This window comes from Zalophus californianus, chromosome 7 (genome assembly GCF_009762305.2).
Source record: "Zalophus californianus isolate mZalCal1 chromosome 7, mZalCal1.pri.v2, whole genome shotgun sequence".
NCBI lineage: Eukaryota > Metazoa > Chordata > Mammalia > Carnivora > Otariidae > Zalophus > Zalophus californianus.
In genome coordinates this window covers 31,248,561-31,261,142 of record NC_045601.1, presented here as the reverse complement: position 1 = coordinate 31,261,142, position 12,582 = coordinate 31,248,561, and the positions used below count along the sequence as shown (strand labels likewise).

General features: G+C 42.3%; 1 protein-coding gene and 1 long non-coding RNA gene across 14 annotated transcripts in view; one reads left to right on the top strand and one right to left on the bottom strand.

Annotated features, from left to right (window-relative positions):
• The window catches only part of LOC113927597, a 53,795-nt gene extending 51,551 nt beyond the window's left edge, over nt 1–2,244 (bottom strand). The window contains exons 1-2 of the long non-coding RNA XR_003521676.1: nt 2,085–2,244; nt 90–185 (exon numbers count right to left, since the gene is read on the bottom strand). This is a non-coding gene — a long non-coding RNA (uncharacterized LOC113927597). The remainder of the gene's footprint in view (nt 1–89; nt 186–2,084) is intronic.
• Nucleotides 1,411–12,582, top strand: part of EYA4 (EYA transcriptional coactivator and phosphatase 4) — a 270,841-nt gene continuing 259,669 nt past the window's right edge. For 4 of the 13 annotated variants that reach the window (XR_003521675.2, XM_027603543.2, XM_027603538.2 and 1 more), the window contains exon 1: nt 1,416–2,162. The gene's annotated coding sequence lies outside the window, so the exon portion shown is untranslated. Of the gene's footprint in view, nt 2,163–12,582 lie in introns of all 13 variants that reach the window. The other 9 variants (XM_035728666.1, XM_027603535.2, XM_027603536.2 and 6 more) reach the window with 7 other exon arrangements.

Sequence of the window (12,582 nt, the reverse complement as noted above, 5' to 3'; positions counted from 1 at the left end):
TCTGAGCCCTTAATTTTCTCACCTGTAAAATGGGGGAAAATAAGATCTGCAAAGTTAATTAAGTCTTCCCATTGATATTTCTGTCTTACGTGTATATTAACTGACATCCTCTTCAAGCCACGATATGCTTCAGATCATGCTCCAAATCCTTTTTGCACCAAATCCACCACCAGAACTCTTTCCACCTGGAGAAGCAGAAAAAGGAACATGGTACCTGGCAGGTCTAGGCCTTCAAAATAAATCTGCAGGCAAGATCGACACCCAGTGAGTGGTGAGAGTAGCGGCGAGTGCCTTTATCAGTTTAAATTTACAACCTCACCTTTTCCATTGCCTGTTCATAATTGTGGACAATGCCCCACTACTTAAAAAATAAGCTGTAATTACAAGAATTCAACTGGTTTTTGCTTTTGAACCCGATAGTCTTGATGTCATTTGCAAAAGACCAAGCTGAAATAAAAGGGGAAATATTTTTCCGAAATTTTTAGAGAAAATAAGTTGACAAAACATGAAAACTAAATTTTCTTTGAATAGGAGTAAATTCTACTGGGTACCTTGTAATCTCTCCCACCACATCTAAGGTGATGTGGGGAGCTGCTTGTTGAATCATTGGCTTTGTGGTTACAGACCACTGGGTTGTCTTTGGTGAAGTTACTTAGGTTTCTTTGGGCCTAGTCTCCTTATCTCTTGCACGGGCTTAAATAACCACCACACAATAACCACCCTAGAGTTGTGAAAATTAAATGAACGTAACACCTACCAGAAGGGACCATTATAATGACTGACAGTAAATTCTCAATAAATTAAAACACTTAAAATCAATGTGACAATTAAAGATGCTCCTAAAATAGACAATAGGTTTCAGGGAGAGGTGATTAAACGGATGCAAAATTCATGTGTTGTTTATTGTCTACTTTGCCGCAGCCTCTGGTTGTGATATACACATATGTTCGTATAGAATATTAAATTCTATGTGGGTGCATAATGCATGCGCAGAAGGCTTAGGCATGAAATGTCACTTCAGCAATGTGCCCGGGGAAGCTCTGACGCTGCCTGACCTTTGGGCGTCTGGAAGGGATGCCTATACCTGTGCCCAGCGCTGGAAGGGGCCCAGGCCCTTCCCAGCAAAGCCTACCCCCAGACTGCTTACTCGTTCCTAGCATACATCTTCACGCAAAAGGGTATTTTGTCCCTTCCGACTGGCGTGAGTTGGTTTTTCTTTTACGTCGTTGCAAGTAGGCGAAGTCCCTTCTGTCTTCTCCCTTGGGGTAAGTGGAAAGGAATCCGGCAGGGGGCCCGAAATGGCCTACACCCGGGGACTGGGTAGCGGCGGAGTGGGAGGCAACTCCTGAGCTGCCCCGCAGAAGCAGGTGGGAGACAGACAGCGGTTCCCTCGTCCTGGGAGAGGAGTGCGGTCGCGGGTCCCTCCCCTCAATCGCGGGTGGCAGCGGCCGGCGCCAGGCCCGTGGGGGGCGGGGTGGGGGCGGCGCGGAGAGCGCGGAGATTACTGCGGCGCCACCAGGGACTCCGAGGGTCCCGAGCGGTCCCCACGAGGGACCGCGAACGATGAACACAGGCAGTCAGCGAGGTCGAATAAAAAGGAGTTGGTCCCTGCGCGCCGCCCGCCCCGGGGCCCCCCGGCAGCTTCCAGTGGCCGCGGGCGCCGGCGGCGACGTCCCCCGCCCCCAACCCCGCGCGCAAGTGCAAGGCTGCCCGCGGCGCGGCGCACGCTCGGCCGCTCCCGGCTTCCGCGCAAAACTTCGAGCCTGTCCGCGTGAAGTTGTCGCTCCCGTTCAGAGGGGTTAAGAGTTTAGTTTGGAAAAGCGGGGCAAGAGGCGACAGCGGTGGCGGTGCGCGCGCTCTCTTTTTCTTTTCTTCCACTTTTTCCCCACCCCTGTCTTAGTCCAGAGTTTTGGCTTCTCTCCTTTCCTCCTCCCCCTCGGAGCCGGCTTCTCCCCCCGCCCCGTTTCTCCCCCACTAGTGTACGCTATTTGTTGGGGGGGGGTGGCCGAAGGGGATGTCCTGTTTTCACCAGAGGCACAACGCGAAGGGGAAACTCCGACACTGGAAGGAACGAGAGTAAATACCTAAATACAGAAGCACGGGTCCGCGGCTGGGACAGACGCTTGAACTTCAGATCCCGAGGCAGTCCGGGCTGCGGGGAGGTGAGTACCCCTTCTCCTCGTCCCCGCCCGCGGGGTCCGGATTGCCGGGAGCCTGTGAACTCTCTCCGGGGAAGTGCGCGCGGCTCTGCCTGGATCGCGGAGCCCGGGGGACTGGGGAAGCAAGGCGGGACGGGGTGTGGGCGCCGATTCCCAGCAGGCGCGCGGAGGCGGAGTGCAGCACGCCCGCCGGAGGCCCAGGCCGCCGGGGCTGCAGCGGTGCCTTCTGCCTGGGAGGCCACCCCGTGCCCCGAGGGTCTTCTCCAAGTCTGCGGGGCTGCTGCAGGGCCGCGGCGGGACGCGGAGCGCCGCTCCCTACCTGTACCCGCCCGGGGGGCGCGCGCCAGGAGTCTCCCGTACATCCTTCCAGTGCTATTTATTACTTTGACTACCCCCTAGATAAGCCTGACACAGGGATGCTGACCCGGTCGGGTGGACGACCCAGGCTCCTGGCATTTTCACGATGCTGCATGCGTGTGTACGTTCACTGCATGTGCTCTAATCTCGAGGCACGAACCGGCCTGTTAAAACTGCGGCCATCCCACTTTAATAGTTTTTATGCGGCGTGGACCGAATGTTTCCTGCGGCTTGCCAGGGTCCGTGAAATTAGAGGCGCCTTGTCAGAGGAGTCGCGTTCATTGGCTCGGGACGCGGATGCCATGGAGGGATTATAACTTCTCCAAACGAAGGGACCTGGCTGCGGAGAGCAGGTTTTCTCTCGTTTCAAAGCTTGCTGGGTCTGGGCTGGTTGAGGCGCTGGAAACGGCTGTTTTCGCGTGGTTAAGCGGGATTCGGAAGAAGACCGAGTGTGTGCGTGTTTTATTTTGCGCCACACAGCAGCCAGAACTTTTCGTTTAGTAACAATTTAAAGATTTCTCTTTCTTTGTAAGCATGATTTGAATAGCTTGGAACTCTAAGGAAATTTGCGGACCGCGTCCCGTGGCAGGGCGGTAGCAAAACCCAAGAGCAGTCAGTCCCTCGTTGGGGTGGCAGTGTCTGTCCTCCCCGCCACCTCTCTCGCTCCCTTCCCTTGAAGGCTAGTGGGGTTTGTGCTCCGGGTGTGTGGGTGGGTGGGTAGTGTTTGGAGACAGTCTTCGCTCCCCGCGCTCCCCGCGCCTCTCTCCCCAGCACTCCAGAGCGGGCAGTCATTCATGAATCCTTAACCTGAGGGCAGTGGAGGAAAGTGCAGGTCCCTGGGCCCTTTCTGCCAAGGTGCAGAATAGCGACGGGGCGTGTGTTTTGGTTTCAGAGCAGTTCCACGTGGAGCATCTCCGTGTGCGTGTGTGTGTGTGTTGTGTACTTGACCTGTAAGGAGGTAACAGGAGTCTCGTGTTCAAACCCAGTGGGCCTTTGGCCATTAATTTGCTTTCCTGGCTGTCATTACAGACACTTCCAAAATCTGATACCTAAGAGAACCAACAGGTTAGGTTTCACATTAAGAGCTCATACTTAACAGTTTTCTTTCTCCCTTACCCCTTTTGGCTTGGCACCCTGGGATCAACGTAACTGATGTAGCGAAACATACCTTCTCGAATATGGCATTTTGTTGCTCTTCTCCTAAGCGGCCACGTTTTGCACCCTCCTGCGTTTGTCAGTTTCTGTGCGGGCTCCTTCGGGACTTAGGTGGGAGTCTTAGGAGTGTTTAACAACCGCGGGCTCCCCTTTAGCAGCTTCTGAAGTTTCATTTACACATAGGTGACTGGCAGTATTGAAAGTCAATGATGGTTTTTTGCTGGTTGGGTTGTTTTTGTTTTTATTTTTAAAACCCCGTCAGGACAAGGATCGTACTTGATAACCTTTCTTGGGTAGAACTTGGTTTTAAGCAGAAATGTTTTCTTTCCTTCTTCTTTATTATAATGTTTCTGGCCAGCTTGTAGCTGAAGAACCAAGAACGAGGAAGGGGGGCGGGGAGAGAATCCTAAAACAAAATATTTGATACGTGGTGTGGTGCGTTTTAGGAGACTGCACTCAAAGGCATTTGTGTGTGTGTGTTTTTAAATAACATTATCCCAAGAAATAAGTAGCAGTAGTAACAAGAGACAGACTGTTTTGTGTGGAGCTAGACTGCCAGAATCTGATTTTTATGGCAACAATACCAAAGACAGATATAACTGCATCCATAAACCATAAAAATAGTTTGTTCCACCCGATTAAAAGTTGTAAGTCATTCAGAGTTAAACCAATTTTTAGAAATGACGGTACAAGAAAGAAAATTAAACCTTTTGACAGTTACAACTTTGAAACTAATATAATTAGATTATTTGTAAACTGTCTTTTTTTTAATTGCTAGGGACATATCTTTGTCTTTCATAACAAGTGAAGGTTTAAAATCAATGTGGTTTTCAAAAGCCTGTTTTCCTTTGTCTATTACCTGACAAGAGTACCCTTCAACATTTTAAGGCCATCATAGAGGTTGTTTCACAAGTATAACGGAAATAAAAAGATCTACTTTTTTTTATTAGGAAGTATTTAATTCATTGGATATTAGAAACTTAATTTCTCTTATACAAAATGGAAAGCTTTATGTATATATTTATAGATAATATTGAAGTCATGTGTTCAAATTTAAAAATGAAGAAGTAAACCCTAAGATTTGTATAAGAAGAAATTGGTTCAGGAACAATCATTATTCATATTAGGAAATACAGATGCTGCATTCTAGAGGATTTGTAGAAGCTAGCTGAAAAAAAGAATTGCCTTTGCATAAAAGTTTCTTTTTAGAATGGAGGCTGGAAGATGAGTAGTTTGTCATTTTGCTGTAATTTATTTTTTCTTCTAAAAAATCTCTTTGAATTAGAAAAAAGAGAAAGCTCAGTTTTCCATTTCTAAGAGTTTCCTTTTTATTTATGTTGTGATTTGGGGTGTAAATAAATTTTACATACCCACGGGAAATAGAGTGTCCAGTTTCATGTTTTCAATCTCTGTTGCAAGCTCTAAATGACTGATGCCATGTCTAAAAATATATTTATGTGGCTTGGTATTTCATTTAAAAAAGTCTATGCACTGAAATTAATTTATCCAGGACTTTTAGAAAAGTAGAATGGTAGAAAAGCCATAACTATTGTTATGAAGATTTAGGATGTTGGAAAGTTCACATTCTAGCTTTCAAATAATAAAATTAAATTTACCCAATGAAACCTCACATTTTTATAGAGAATTCAAGAAGAGGGGAGATAATCCTTTTCAAGACTTACTGAAGTGTTAAGTAATTTAAGAGCATGGGTATTTATTATGTTTTTTCATTATCTTTTTTTTTTCCCATTAGGTAAATGCAGGAACACTGAACATTCAGTAAAAACAGGCCCCCTTTATAAGGACTTTATTCACCATAGTTCTGTATTGCAGCTGCTGATCATATTTCACGGAGCTGTTAAAGCACTTAAAACCTAAAATTAGGTACTGTCTGGTTGTAAATATTTCAGATCACTCATTTAGAAACAAACAGAAAAGCGTAGTATCAAAAGCAGAAGTTGTTTTGAATCTTTTCATTGAAGAACTGAACAAACCTCTATCAAACACCTTATTTTTTCAGTGAGAATATAATCACGACAGTTTCTTTTTTAAATATTTTTACACATTCTAAGCTCTTACAATGTGTCTTTCTATAGAGTATCTTAAACTAATTGTATTCAGAAATGTAGTTGGGGGATTTTATTACAATGGTTACTAGGTGCATGAAAACATGAGAACGAATGGATGACATTGCAATGTACCTGCTCCTCTGGTGAATTTTTCCCAGTGAACTAAGAAATGACATGATCTTTCAGGCATTTGTTGTAGAGATGGATGAGATGCAGCAGTGTATTTAATTGCAGTATGTGTAATACTGCATTCAGTTAGATGTGTTTTAACATGGGGGGCACTGAATATTCATTAAATTGTACATGGAGCCAAACTTGGCATCATTTAGTTTGAACTTGAGTGGAAGAAAATAAACAAGAATCACATATTCAAGCACAGTACAAGCAATTTTGATTGCTTTTAAGAGGTTTGAAGACTTTGTAAACATTACTGTCACCTAATATTGCTCCTGGCACTGCACATTAGTATATGCCTTGGTGATACGCCATTTTACTCTTGAACTTTGTGATTCTTTCGTGTATCCAGCTATGTTTCTACTAGTAGAGAGGTACTGAAAATGAATACCACTACCCTTACGGCCCTAACTCCTTTTCTGTCTTTCAGAAAAAGAGATGAAATGGATTATTTTAAAAATAGAAACCATTTTGAGTTATCAATACCACATTTTTATGGTGGTTTAAAATAGTTTCAGAGAGTGGACCTCTGAGTCTCACGGTAACCTTTTCTGTCATTGAAAGGTGCTAATTGATCTTAGGTCACTGACATAATAGTATGGTTTGATATTTGAAACCTTTCAGCATTGGCCTGGCCCTTTTCTCACCCTGAGATTTCAGTCCATGGCTGATGAATAACACCATATTAAAATGTCAGGAATTCTAATTTTTTTCTTCATATGAAACATTTTAATAGGACATGCTCATATTTTTAAAACTTTTATTTATATACAATAAGTACATTTATTTTGGTGTACTTTTGGGCCATGGGATAAAGACCTATATTATCATGTTAGGGTTTTTTTTTAAGATTTTATTTATTTATTTGACACAGAGAGAGGGAGAGAGAGAGAGCATGCACAAGTAGGCAGAGCAGCAGGCAGAGGGAGAGGGAGAAGCAGGCTCCCCGCTGAGCAGAGAGCCCCATTTAGGGCTTGATCCCAGGACCCTGGGATTCATGACCTGAGCCAAAGGCAGATGCTTAACTGACTGAGCCATCCAGGTGCCCCATGGATTTTTTTAAATATTATTTTTTCACAGGTAGATATTTTTATATTAAAAGTTTGATTGCTGTCATCACATTGGAATACTTTCCAAAGTGAAGTTTCATTAAACCAATACTGAAGGGGTGCCTGGGTCAGGTCATGATCCCAGGGTCCTGGGATGGAGCCCAACATTGGGCTCCCTGCTCAGGGAGGAGCCTGCTTCTCCCTCTCTCTCTGCCTGTCCCTCCCCCCTGCTTATGTTCTCTCTCGGTCAAATCTTTAAAAAAAAAACAACCCTCACCAAGACCCCCCAATATTGAGTAGCCATCTTGAGATTTTACACCGAAAGCATATTTTCTTAAGTATGTTCATATCTCAAAGTATATTTTTAAATAGAAATTGTCAGATCTGTTTTTATACAGTTGTAATTTTGATGTCTGTGTAAGTCATCACCATTCTTGTCATCAGTCATTGCCATCATCAATCATTAGCATCAACAGAACATCCCAGCTGACATTTCCTGAGGCTTTACTTTATGCAAAACACCTGAAGGTGTTTATGTGGATTAGCTAATTTTATCTTTTCAACTATGCCATAAATGCGTTACTTTTAGCATTTCCATTTTACAGGTGAGGAAACTGAGACCAGTTAATGCAGTGGAGTGGAGCCAGGCTGTGGTCTGACCTCAGAGTCCTTATCCTTAACGGTTGCACGAGGCAGTTGCTCCCACCAGCCAGATGAGTTCATTGTAGGTGCTCTCTGAACAACATTTTCTTTTTCTATTATTGGTTATGTATTTATTTCTAAGGATATTAGAAAGATAGGTTAAATTTCACATTAAACCTATAATTTCACAGATAATATTGTTTAAGAAAAGTCCAAAAAGAAGTATTGAAGTAAAACAAATTAAATTTTAGAAAGCGCCCATTTAAAGAAGCGGATGAAGTAACAGTTAGTAGTAAATGCTTGGCTAAAATAGCCAAAATCATGAAGGTTGGTGGCAAATGACTGAATTTAGAGAAACTGTTACTTTAGAATGCCTCCCAAAGGTCAGGAACTTATGACTAGGTCTTTTTAATATTTAACATATATATAGAATTTTCCTTTGTTTTTCAGGCCTTATCCATTGGTTAGATGATATGGATTTTACAGGGTTTTGGTTGCTGTTGTTACTTTTGCTGTTGTTTTAAGCCTGAATGCTGGGTATGACTCTCAAATCTACGCATTTATGTTGAACCAACTAATAAGGACTGCATACTGCATTTCTAGAGGCAAGTTTAAATTATAACGGGGTCACCCATATTTTGGAAACACTTTCAGTTTGCTTGGATATCCTTTCAGACTTTACATCTTTAAGGTTTTCTCTAGGTGAACACTTTTTTTTGCTGCCGATCATCTGTTTTATAACTTGTATGTATTTTTTTTTCACGGAAACAGGGGTTTTCATTTTTAATTTATTTATGTATTGAGCCACAGACCCCTTTATCCAAGTGAAAACTGACACTGTGCCCACTGGAGAAATATTCACTGTTCTGAGTGAAGCAGAACATGGGTGGCCCGTGAATCACTCTCCAACACTGTCCTCTGGCCATTGCTGGCTCCCAAAGTCTCTGGAAGGGTCTTCTGGTGTGCAAAAATCACTGCAAAAGGGTCCTTGGAGAAGGGGGTCCATTCACAGTACCTGCTATAGTATGTTAGCCTGCCCTCCACTAAAAAACAAAACAAAACAACTCTCAACTACCATAAACTATCTCCAGAGTAATATGTGGGCCAAAGGTATATCTGCTCACCCTAGTATTACTTGAATATTCTTATTAACCAATCTACAACTTTATTTCAATTTAGTACTTAGAAAATAAAAGTAATCAGTATGTTTCCTACATAGAGGTATAGGCCTGAATGAGGCCCACCATATTTTTTACATGTAAAGATTTGTTTTAGGAAAGTATCTTTTTCCCTTTAAAGACTTTATGAAGGAACTTCAGCAGTGGCCTAAATGGACATGACCTTGGATTTTTTATATAATTTTTTTTCCTGCTGTTTCTATGATTCTTTCCTCTTTTCTTTCTAAAATGAAAGGGGCATTTCTAGTGAAGACTACAATTAAATCATAAAAATTTACATTCATATGCCATTAAGTTTAATTCTACTCACAAAAGCAATAGCATTCGATTTGAAATTCTGCCCTTAATCAATAGGTGTACCACATACTGGGAGAGCTTATTCTCCAGAAGGTCATGTACACAATTCACAGACCCTGCATATACCCCGTGGACTGATCTATTCATTACAGTTTACCTTTGGCTCTGAACTCCCCAATGTTCAAGGATTTGAAAAGACCTAAATGTTCTGACTCAGAGACTGAATACTTCTAACCTAATGTGTTGAAAAGTGGTGATGACTTGGGGAGTCAACAGGTCTCTGAATTGGCTAATGCTTTTCACTTATAGGTTTATATCTACATGCAGATGTATATTCATGTATGATTATGACTTAGGTAATACTAGCCAAATTTAATCATAAGTGGCTGAGTCATTTTTAGATTCCCTTTGGCAGGTTTTCGGTAATCTCAAACTTTGCTCCTAGTAGGTAACTTAAGAATGCAGACCTCAAAAATTCTAAGAACAGCAACACTATTAAATTTTTTACATGAACTTTCAGGTGTTCAGATGAGGCTACTGTTTTATTTTTCTTAGTTGACCCAAGAAGAAGGTTAATGTAGGGCGCTTGGGTGGCTGAGATGGTTAAGCATCTGCCTTCAGCTCAGGTCATGATCCCAGGGTCCTGGGATCGAGTCCCACATCGGGCTCCCTGCTCCTTGGGAGCCTGCTTCTCCCTCTGCCTCTCTCTCTCTCTGTCTCTCATTAATAAATGAATAAAATCTTTAAAAAAAAAAAGTTTAACATAGGTCCGTTTTGTCTACTTAATCATTGTCTTTAGATTTTCCAGGCTTCATTTGTGAAAAGACCTAGCAAAATTCTGGGTACACATACATGCTTTTTAAGTGCTTTTTCATATTCAGTGTTGCTAAAGATGTGCAAAATTTAGAGTGAGATGAATAGGTTTTCACTTCTCTGTGTTAATTTTGAAGACTTTGGGGCTCTTAGTCTCTTATAAGTTTACTTTTTCTTGGCATATACCATTCACAAGGAATGGTTAACAATAGTAAGTGAATTAACCGTGATAACCAAGATCACAGGTTTAATTCTCAGATTATCACATAAGCTTTGGGTGGACGCGTGTCCTATACATACTAGGTCATATTGTCTTTGGTTTAGTTCTGAGGGACCACCCTGGACTATGCTGGAACTGTCTCCAAAACTCTCCTCCCCATCTTCAATCTTCAATCACATTTATTCACAATTTTTATCAGGTCCCTCCTTGACTTAAAATTCTTCAAAAAATGTTCTCTTGCCTCTAGGACAATTCCAGAATTTTTAGCAGGGAGCACAGGGCCTTCTGTGCTGAGAACCTTGCCCAGGTTGCCATTCTCATCTGTCACCACTGGGTCACAAGAATCTCTAGCCATATGGAGAACTGCAGTTCTCAAATAAATACACCCTCATCATTTCCACCACATTTCTCTGTGCATGGGATTCTTTCTACCTGGAAGACATCTCTTCTGCCCCTGAAACTTTCTTTTTGACTTCTTTCACAAGACTGCAGTCATAAAATGTTACCTCTATTAGTAAGTTCATCTGTCCTCCAGAGGCTGAGTTGGATGTTTCTTTCCTTTTTGCTGCGAAAGCACCCAGTTTCTACCTTCAGCACAGTACTTGCCACATTGACGCGTAATAGATTATGTGAATTTACATCCTGCTCTAGACTGAGAATCTACTGACATGATTACTGGCCTTTGTCATCTCCATATCTCCAGTGAGTAGGGGTGAGTAAGTTTCTGTTGAGTGAATGAATAAAGAAAATGGGGACGAGGGCACTGATGGTGGCCCTGGACATCCTCTGCCATGAGACTGGGAACAGCGGGGATAGCTGTGACCATTAGACTGCAGGACAGCCTTGAGAACAGCCTCGGGGATTTTTGTATTAACTCAGTAGAATTACAGCTCTGAATCTAGGCCCAGCTTATATGTATGTGTATATGTATGTAGAAATGTATTTATTTCCCATATGACCATTGAGAAGTCAGTGATCCAGTGGATAAGCTAGTTATCCTGAAGATCTCTGAAGATACGAATATTTCACAGCACTTGAAATCTAAGGGACCCGATTCTTTTTATAGCATAGTGGTTAAGTACAAAGAATATGGAGCCAGGCTGCTCATGTTCAAACCCCAGCTCTGACACTAGACTCTGTAATGATAAGCATGTTACTTAAACTGATTTTGTTTCAGTTTTCTCATATATAATAGAACATGCTTTATGAGGCTCTTTTTAGAATTCAATAAGTAAATATATGTGAAGTATTTAGAAGAGTGTCTGATATGAGTATTAGCTAGTATGATTATAATTGTTAGTCTCTATTAGTTTACCGAAAATGTTCACAGATTTTTAGAGCTGGAAGTCATTTTTTGAGGCCATAGACTGGAGACTATAAACTGAGTCTCCAGTGATCCAAGTACAAATTTGGCTTTCTTGGGTGATCTTGGCAAATCTGAGGCTGTATTTGGAACCCTAAGTGAAGACATTAGAGGTGCTCTAAACTGAGCTTTGGCCATTTATGTTGCACAGAATTTCTTTTAACAAATACTTCCACATGCAATAATCTAGAATTTTTTTAAGGCTTTGATTTACGGGGTTCCTCAACTTCCCTCAGCAATTTTAAGCACATTCTATAATGGTACTCTTATTTTATAATCCTCGGTTGCTTTTCTCAGCCTGAAGGTACCAATTATAAGAATTTGTATACTTTTCAACTGACAGTGGGCTTGATGAACTTAATGTAAACTTAATAAGATAACTTTAAATATTGCTATGATTCTTATTTCTGCAGAGACAATAGGGGGTTATAAGCTCCTCTGTTTCTAGAATTTATCACTCAGTCCTTGGATTCAGATGTAATGACTATATAGCAGAGTGGGGCTGAGGGAGGAAAGGAAGTTAATATAATTGTTAAGGTCCTGTTTTTATGACTTACCTGGAACTGCCAGATGCACCTGTAGTAAAAAATATTATACCAATATTGATGCTGTGCTTGAATCCCGCAGTATATATAGACCAATGTTTCCCAATAGTTGATACACAGTGTTGTATTAGTTTTAGGTGTTTTCAAGCTCTTATTATTGATATTTTGGGCTCAGTATTTCTTTTTTTTAAAGATTTTATCTATTTGAGAGAGGGCATGAGAGTGGGGGGGAGGGGCCGAGGGAGAGGGACAAGCAGACTCCCCACTGAGCAGGGAGCCCTGTGTGGGGCTACACTCGATCCCAAGACCCCAGATCATGACCTGAGCAGAAAGCAGATACTTAACGGACTGAACCACCCAGGTGCCCCGGGTTCAGTAATTCTGTGTGTGTGTGTGTGTGTGTGTGTCTGTCTGGTGTATTGTAGAGTGTGAGGTAGCATCCCTAGTCTGCACCCACTAGATGCCAGTAGCACCCTCCCGCGAGTAATGACTGTCTCCAGACATTGCCAGACATCCTCTGGAAGCAAAATTGCCCCCAGTTGAGAACCCATGACCAAAGTA